At 41.8% G+C, this 9,349-nt stretch overlaps 1 long non-coding RNA gene across 1 annotated transcript; it reads right to left on the minus strand.

The window, feature by feature from the left end:
* Positions 1 to 2,615: 2,615 nt before the first annotated feature.
* On the minus strand, positions 2,616 to 8,816 carry LOC129208804 (uncharacterized). The gene is made up of 3 exons (XR_008577895.1): positions 7,426 to 8,816; positions 4,938 to 5,566; positions 2,616 to 3,421 (listed from the first exon to the last, which is right to left on the minus strand). It is a non-coding gene; the product is annotated as an uncharacterized LOC129208804 (long non-coding RNA).
* Between the last annotated feature and the right edge of the window lie 533 nt (positions 8,817 to 9,349).

Below are 9,349 nucleotides of genomic sequence, written 5' to 3' on the forward strand. Positions count from 1 at the left end.
TGTTTTCCCTCTATTTTCAAGGCATTACTGTGTAAAAAACAGATCTAAATCTTTACCTTAAAAACAAGATCATTTTAGCCGACCATGCTGGCATCAACTCTACTGCAACGCTAAACATTGTCAGCAATGTCCTTATAAGCCTCTGTTTTCAAGGGTTCATAGCGTGCACGTAAATGTGCTTTGTACTAAGGTTTGTCTGATAACATCCCAACCTGCATGAGCGGGGAATTTGTTCTCAACATTACAGTCAAAATAAATCTCTGGAGGCTTCTGTAAGTTAGATGAAGGTAAAGGGCCTGATTCTGTGCCTTCTCCCGCACACTCTTTTCTTTGAGAGGTCCGTTTGAATTATATGTCAGGTCAGGTTCACTCTATAAGAGTAGAAATATCCCATGTGCATTAATCACGTGTACACATGTAAAAATGTTGGTTGGGCACGTGTTTGCATCCATGCATGGACACAGCAATGTAGTGCCAGTTCTTAAGCACCTCTCACAAAAACTGATGTCCTTTAGACAGAAATTTAAATATTACTGAAGAAGTAAATAATTAAGTGTCCCAAAATGCATTTGTAGAGAATGAGTTTCTTAAATATTTTTTTTAAGAAACCAAGCAACAAGTAGGTCATGCTAATATGCCATTAGAAAATGTAAATATATATGCTCTACTCACTAGTAAGAACTTTCAGTGGGACTACTGACAGCAAGCACAGCACTTAGGAGATACATTTGCAGAAATGAGGTCCTTAGTTAATGATGAACGGCATAGCACGGAGATCTCGGTATCATTTCTAAACCGTCGTTGCCAAAATCACCTCACTCACAATGGCTGCATCTTTTGGAAAAGCCATAAAAGAGTTGACTCCACCTGACAGAACCAGCAGTGATGGGGACCAAACACGCATCCCCAGCCTCCTTGGCACAAGCCCAGCTGCCTCCCCTTTCCCTTTAGCTCTACGAGGCTTGTGCACCCGGTCGCACAATAATTCCGCTTCAACAAGAGAGATGGACAATCTCCCAGCACAGAATAGTCAAGAGACTGGAGGGATCTGCACAATTTTGGGGGAATTAGGAACTGCGAAGGCAAGAAAGACTGTTCACCTACCGCTGAGCTGACGCAGCGGTCACGAGTCAGCCACGGAAACAGTGAGCGTTAGTGACACTGTCCTCAGGAGGCAAGAGCTCCATGGAGGCAGCCCGGCCAGGTGCTGGGCACTTAAGTTTCAAAACCTGGGCAAGACATAAGATACAAAACCAAACTTTGCAGATCACTTTCTTGGTCTAGGTCTCCAAATTCCAATGACATGCCATTTTAGGTATGTAAATTTTCCCCTAGATTTTGCCATGAGGGTCTTCAAAATGACTTTCTGGAAGTACAGACATAAACATATCTGAATCCATTTCATGGCTCAGACTAAACTACAGTATTTCTATTTTACTTCTTATCTTGAGATCTTAGCTTTTTCTTTATGATGAAAGAAATTGGAAAGGTTTGGGTTTTGTTTTGATTTGTTTTTTTTTTAAGAGTATGTTCTAACCTACGGTTGCTTAACCTGAAAGTGTTCAAAACAAGTGGAAAATATGTGTTATACACTGGGCTATGACAAGCTAGAGTAAGCATACATCACATACTACCAATAGAGAAAGAAAAGTTGGGAACAGCAAGCATTTCCAGTAAATTATAAATATGCTTTAGCATATACTGAATAACATTTCAAAGCACTCAGAATCCCACTAAATCAAGTATTTACTCTGGATCCTGTCTTGCAGCTTTCAGTCGTGAGTAGTCTCATCCGTAGTAACAAGATTGCAAAGGTAAAGACCACTCACTTGAGTACACAGAGCCTGCTGTTGTTCCCTGAAATGTTTTAAAATTAAAATTTTCCATTTACAATCACATTTGATATGAAAAACAGTTTTTAAAACATCACTCTCCATTCCAAGCTGGTCAAATTTTACAACAAAAACTATTCGTACACACTTACAGGCATTACCTTGGTAAACATTTAGATTTGTCAATAGTCTTTCCTGAGGTGTCAGAAAACAAAGTAATTAATTTCATAATAATAACAATAATAAACATCTGTAAACATAGTAAACAATAATAAAAATCTGTATCTATTATGCACAGAATAGAGCATCAAAATATACCATCGCATTGTGACACTTCATATTAAAAATACCTCCTCCTCAAATAATTTATTAATCAATAGCCGTAAAGCCTAATGACTGGTAGGTGTTGAAAAGTAAATCGTAGGTTGGATACATACATGCCAGGATCTACAAAGCCAGGATCAACAAACAAACAAACAAACTCAAAATTCCTACCCCCTACATTCCCACTGACAAACACTGATATTTATATACAATCTACTAAGCTAAAGTCTAAAAGAAGGAAGGAGGGAAGGAGGGAGGGAGGGAGGGAGGGAGGGAAGGAGGGAAGGAGGGAAGGAGGGAAGGAGGGAAGGAGGGAAGGAGGGAGGGAAGGAAGGAGGGAGGGAAGGAAGGAAAAGAAAGAAAGAAAGAAAGAAAGAAAGAAAGAAAGAAAGAGAAAGAAAGAAAGAAAGAAAGAAAGAAAACCAACCCCAGGGATTTATCAACAGAGCTCAAATTACTTCCAGACATCCAGTATCGATGATATATACATACTTTAACAGGTATGAACATGAGATGGGATTATACAACGTTCAGAGTTCTTGGCTTTGGTCAGCCAAAGAGTTAAACAGATGCTTAAACTGGAGCATGTGAAGAGTCCTACTGAAACATCACGTAACTGCGTGCCAAACACTTAAGCTCTGTAGACTGCTACTCCAGACCATGCTTTTGCTGCTCTTCAGCTATTTTCAGTGTTTAAAGCTGAAACTTGAGTGCGGTTTCTGTCCTTTGCTGTATCTTTGCAGCATGGGAGGTGAAACAAATAGCAAAACCCTCCTCTGCTCCCCCCGGTGCAGACCAGACAGTGAGGTCCAGACCTAGCCTGAAAACTCACAGCTGGTAGCTCAGGGAAAGCACAGACGTAAAGCCTCTGATACCCTGATCAACTGTTCTGTGATGGTGAAGGCACCTGAAGGCCCTTGAGTCTAGACAGGGACTAGTCTGCAAAAGCTCCATCTGGCACTATGAATCAGCCACTCTTTTTTTTCCTCCCCCACCTGATGGACTCCATCGAACAGGCAGTAGTAGAGCACCCCTGCCAGGTAAGACCCACGTGAAATGCTGCAAAGCAAAACACCAGCAAGAATTGCTGTCTGCTGTCTTCCAACAAGGGTCCAACCAACAGACTCCAACTCGCTTTGCCTTCCAGAAATATCTTGTATCAGTTGGAATAGCTCCATCAGGACAGATTGGATAAATATTCTCCCAAAACAGAGTGGTCTAGTGACAAAGCTCTTCCTCCAAAGACCAACGGTGTACGTTCCTGTCTTTTCACAGAAAGAGAAGTGTCTGAAAGGCCACTAGTGGTCACATTTGTCTCATGATTTCAAACATGTAGACTTAAGTGGCTCAGCATGCTGATAGAAAAGCCTTCCCTCACAAGGCTAGTGGAGCAGGTTGCCCCCAGAAGCTGTGAGGTCTCCATCCTTAGAGGTTTCCAAGACCAGACTGCAGAAAGCCCTGCACAACCTGGTGTGATCCCAGAGCTGACCCTGCCTAGGGCAGAAGGTTGGACTAGAGCTCTCCTGAGGTCCCTTCCAGCCTGAATTACCCTGGAGTGCTAAGAATTCATTCTCCCTCCCTCTGTCCCCAAAATTAAGCTTTCTCTTGGAATATTTTTGTTTGTGCCTTAACATTTTCTTCAGAAAGCCTGCTGACACCAAAGGAAAGCTCAGTTTAAGACAGAATTACATCTTTACGAATACTGTTAGCTATCTCATACGTGCACTGTTATTTTGCTACTGTCAAAGCCACAACCATTTTTCCCCCCAAAGCGAGAGCTGCCAGCTGCAGCTTCCAAATGACCATTGTAATGAAACGCTTTATTTTCAAACGTGTCATTTATAGAAGCAGGAAATGTTTTTCACCTCCTGAACTTTCCAATAGCTCAGGAGCATACTTCTTCCCTCTTAGCTAAACCTTTTCATAGTTCAGATGTATAATCTGCGTGGAGGAGTTTATGGCTGAACAGATTGGAATACCCAGATGCCAACTGAAACTCAAAAGGCAACATCTTTTAAGCTAAACTAGAGAATGTAATTTATACAGACAGCAAAAATATTTTATGCAGACAGAAAACTAGAGTGTAAGAGACCATGAGAAGCCAATCACTTTATCTTCTGCCCTTGAACAATCAACCCGTGCTGTTCCAAGCATATGTGTACCTTGGTTTCCTTAAAAACCAACCTCCTCCTGTGTCAATTCCAAAATCTCCCTTAGCAATTCTTACTTCAAGATGCTAAATATCAAGGATATTATTACATGCTCTGATTTTTTTTTCCTCATTGTGATTTGAAATGTGTCTTGTTCTCAATCTGATTTTTTTTCTTTCATGCATTTACCAACCAACTGGAGCTTGCACACCAGCTGACCTTGTGCTAAACAGACATGTTTACATGCTACCTCCCTAACCCACAGATGTGAGGAAACATATATCTAACAGCTTCAGAATTGTTCATTTAAGCATTGAATCTCTTGACCACTACGAGCTGAACATTCATTTAACAGGAGATAATTAGCAGTGACAAGTAGGGGCAAGTTATCAGCCACAGACACAAAAATGCGTATAGCTTGTTGAAGCATGAGTTACTTTTGCTCTAGGATTGCATTAGCTCACACATTCCTCTTTTGAAAGCTTCCTTTGATTAAGTATACACTGTGAATGCCTTAAAGCTAGCGCTCCCTTTTTGGCTTCATCCAATTTGGAGTATGAATAAACCACTTCAGAGAAAACTCTTCTGGAGATGATGAGAATAGTATTGGCTAATGCCTTGTACTCCCTACCTTAACTTCACGTCCCAATGCTGGCTCAAAGTCTGTCCAGCTGGTCACCTTGTTGCACGATTATAAGCAGACTTTGCAAAGGTCTTTTGTGAGATACTGAGTCAGCAAAGGTGTAACAGGGTTTAAGCTCGAGTCTCCATCCCAGCTCCAGAGAGGCTACTGAAGGAAATGGGAGTGGGGGAGAGAGAGGGCAGGGAGAGGATTTTGAATTAGGATTGACAAGAAAACAGGAATTCATTCTGCAATAGTTTGGAAAAACAAAAGGTTATCTGTGGATTTTTGCCCTAAAAAAAATGCAATGGAAAAGCAGATACTTCTGCATATTTAACAGCTGTGTGGCCAGCTACCCACTTGGTAGTCAGGTGTTCACAGGTACGTGTGGCTCCGGGCTGCTGACTTGACTCTGCTGTCCTCATCTGACCGAGTTCCATCCTAGCCATGACAATCTTACCTGTAAGATCTGCTTTTGGAGTCAGGTGCATTGCTATGAAAATTTCAGTCCAAACAAATTGCATTTTCTAGTGAAAATGAAACCTTTGATTCAGCTTTCACTTTCTGACTGGGTCCAAGTGAGGTTTGGTTACAGGAAAGACAGCTTCATCATCCAGGCCATGGGATCAAACAATCATCTGTCAACAGAAATGCAGGCTCATGGACTGATCGGAAGTTATGACCACCTTCCAGGGCATAATGTAAGAGGTAATAACTTGGTTTTAGAAGAAGGTAAAGAAATATGTGGCACGTTAGCAAACAAAAATGGAGGAGTCACTTTTTGATCAAGTAGACCTCTACAAAAACTCGGTACGCTGTGGACCAGAAGCAGTCTGAAGGTCACGCAGCTTCTGTCCTACCTAAACTTAGAAGATGAAGGGTAAAACAAGACTGTAAATTAGACACCTGTGGATGGCAAACATTGTTCAATATCACAGCTACCACAATAAATGGGAAACCTCACAGGACATTATGGACATCCGTGACAGGAGAGGTTATTGCTGTTTCCTCATGTGACAGGGTAAAATTCTGGAGTGAAGGCTTATTAAAGAGCAGGTCTTATGATTTCTTTCCCCACCAGCATCCAACGAAGTTTAATTGACTTCAGATGACCCAAAATGAGATTACCAAATACCTCAATACTAATTTATCTTTTTGTGCCTGTTAATTTTGTGATACTACTGTATATTTGAATGGATTTATACGGGAAAAAATAGCACTGTGTCTTCTTTTTTTTTCTCCTTTAAAAAAAAATTAATTGAGATTCTGATTTGTTACCTTTTTAGAAAAAAAAAAAAATCAAATTGTATGAACAGATTCTCTAAATTAGGCCTGGATCTGCAAAGTGATCAAAGGGAATCTAAAGCAGTTGTCACCTTAAGTAGTTCATGGTTTGGCTTTGTTTAGAGGATTTTAAATTTGGGCTCAAAATGCTGCCAGAGAAAAATTATAAGCAGCAACCTGCAATAATCTCAAATCTATAAAGATCATCCATGACAACTGTAAGATATTCCACTCACAATTTGTTTGTATGAATACAATTTCATGTACAGAGGAAAGAAAAATTGGAATTTAACAGGGGAAACCAGATCTGGTTTAGGATAAGGTGTTTTACTGGCTAAGGCGTTTTACTAAACACAACCTTTGCTTTTCATCAATACTAAAGTAACTATCACTAACCCGTTGTGCATTTGCGTACACAAGAATTAGCGATGAGGAACACGGGTTAATTGCCTGTATTTAAACAAAAGCCTCAGAAACTTGGGAGGGGTAGATAATCTCTGAACAGCAAGATCCCAAGACAGTATTCAGCAAGCTTCAAAATCATATGCACCAAAAATCTCACCAGGCCCCACTGACTTCTCTAGGTGAAAGTTTTTACTGGAAAAGCATCTTGCTGCTTTTACTGCACAGTCTGTTTGGTGAATTTTGTGTATTTTTTTCATCAAGGCTGAGCCAGACAACACTGTAAGAGTCAGGGCTTTCTGTACACGGAGAGTTTGCTGCGCAGACTTCTTCCAACTACTTAATTTGCCTTGCCCTAATATGATCCCTGTTGCTTATTTTTAGTGAAGTTGTCCTGTTTTTCAGGAAGCCAACCTACTTTATGTCTGTTTGGAAGAGCCTGACCAGTCTTCTCAGGTCTGTCCTTCTTTGGAAAACTCATCTGAGCAGCCTTGGGTGTTTCAGTAACAAGAACGCTTCTCTGCCGTTAACGGATCAGAAACAGCTCATATATTTGGAGGCTGTTGACATCGCTTTCTTATGTTAGTAGTTTGTTACGGAACCTTAAATTCTTCACCTTGCGATGTTTTAGGTAGCGTTTACGTTTCTGCGCTACAACCTGTGTGTGAATCAGCTGTGGCAAACACCTCATGTTCACAAGAGGTGCCCACTGCAAGGTACCGTAAAGGCTCAGTAAATACGACCACTGCAGTATTTTATCATCTCACGATTTTGTAATAGTAACAACTGACTAGACAATAAAGTATTTTACCTGGTTTTCCATCCACTTTGTCTTTTCAGTGCTGAATCGGCCACCAGAACCCTGAAATGGCCCAGTCTGTTATGCAGCGTTTTTTAACCTACAGATGTCAGAGAATTAGCTGTAGGAAGACAGAAATCACCCTCAGTTTACAGACAGGTAAGCACAGGAGGAAAAAGCAAGTGACGTGCCCACATGGCAGCTCAAGAACAGAGCAAGATGATGAATCCAAACCTCCTGCCAGGACAGGCTGGGGCATTGATTTTGAGGTTACGCAGTCAACAGTCCTAAGGAGAAACCTCCCTGTGAAAGGCTGTTTATTGATATTTGCTCAGCTTTACCTTACTTAAACTCCTGTCCTGTTAGACGTAACCCAGGGAAGTCAGCCCAGCCGTTCAGACGGAATTGCGCTGTGCTGTAGGCAGAAACTAAGGGCCGCACCAGGAGCGCTCCTCCAGCCTCTTTCGTTAGCTTCACGTCTGACTTGAAACACCGGTTACAGTTTTCCTGGAATCTTAACGTTTAATTTGGAAGATTGTCATGGTATAAAGATTCTGCTGGGTGAAAATACAATAGCTAATAAAATGATTTACCAGCAAGAAGAGATGACAGCTTCTGCTTTTAAAAAAAACAAAACAAAACAAGCAAATAAACAAATCCATCAACAAACACTGATGATTCTACAATGTTTCCACTCAATTTGAACTCGTGCTCTGGATTTCACTTGATAGCATGGGACAAAAAGCGAGTCCCTGCAGCATCACGCCAAATGCACTTTAGATGATTATGCACTAAGCGGTCTGTAACTGATATTTAAAGTGAACCGTATTCCTTACAGATATCAGTCACGACTGCCACTGGAAAGCTGGTTTTATTCTGTGACCAGCAGCGTTGAACACACAAGTAATTTGCTGCCTTGGAGAAGGTAGCAGTGAAGGTTGCCTGCTTCTGAACACCCTGCCAGGAGACCATGCACAAATGGAGAGCAGTGTTATAGATGTGAATTTAGCTTTCTTCATAACCACTGATACCCATTCAAGAAACCACAGATCAAGCTATTATTTATGCCTGGAATGTGTGACGAAGGTCATCGCTTTCTTTCAATTAGCGACATGACAAATATTTTTACTGTTTCCATGTCTGGATTTTTCTGCTTTGGGTAGGTGACTTGCCTGATATTACAAAAGACTGCTTGATGAAAGTCTTTACTGAAGGAATCGCTGCCGCTGGGAAGTTCAGAAATGATTTTCAGAAACTGAAATCCGATCACAATAAAATCTGCGCCCAGCTCTCAGACAGACAGAGGTAAAACGATGCCTCGGTGAAAGCGCTTCTAAGTGGGAAGGAGATCAGCAAGCCATTTGGCAAAATGCACATGCAGCGTTTCAGCGGGGGTCCTAGAAAGAAATAGAATAACTCCGTTACACAAAAGCACCAGAAATGCTGAATTTCACTGCGTGCATTGTCTTAGAAAACAGCCCTTTGTACTTTGAAAAGAGCTGCGGTGGACAATGATTAAACTGTGTAACCAGGGGGAGATAGCGGTGAAACCCTCGGGGCACGTGGGCATCCAGCTGCGGCCACAGGACGCGCGGGCAGAAAGCGCGTGGGGAGCTGGGAGACCCTGGCAGTGTGACACCGCGCCCGAAGCAATCAGCCTTGCTCAGGGGGTCGGACCCGATGGCACATACAGAAACGCCCTCAGCTTGACTTCACGATGAGCGGCTAGAAGCTGAAGCTAGACTAATTCGATCTGGAAATACAGCACACAGGGGGTTTAACAGAAGCTGTAATTTTAAATGAGACACTAAATCTGGAGAGGGTAGCTAAGAGATGACCGCCTGCCTAACCAGCGGCCGTGGGGCAGATGCAGAATCACGTGGCGTCTTGGAAGACAAGCTGGCTTTTCTACCTTAAGAATTCACATATCTCAAAT

Source organism: Grus americana, chromosome 7 (assembly GCF_028858705.1).
Source record: "Grus americana isolate bGruAme1 chromosome 7, bGruAme1.mat, whole genome shotgun sequence".
Classification (NCBI taxonomy): Eukaryota; Metazoa; Chordata; class Aves; order Gruiformes; family Gruidae; genus Grus; species Grus americana.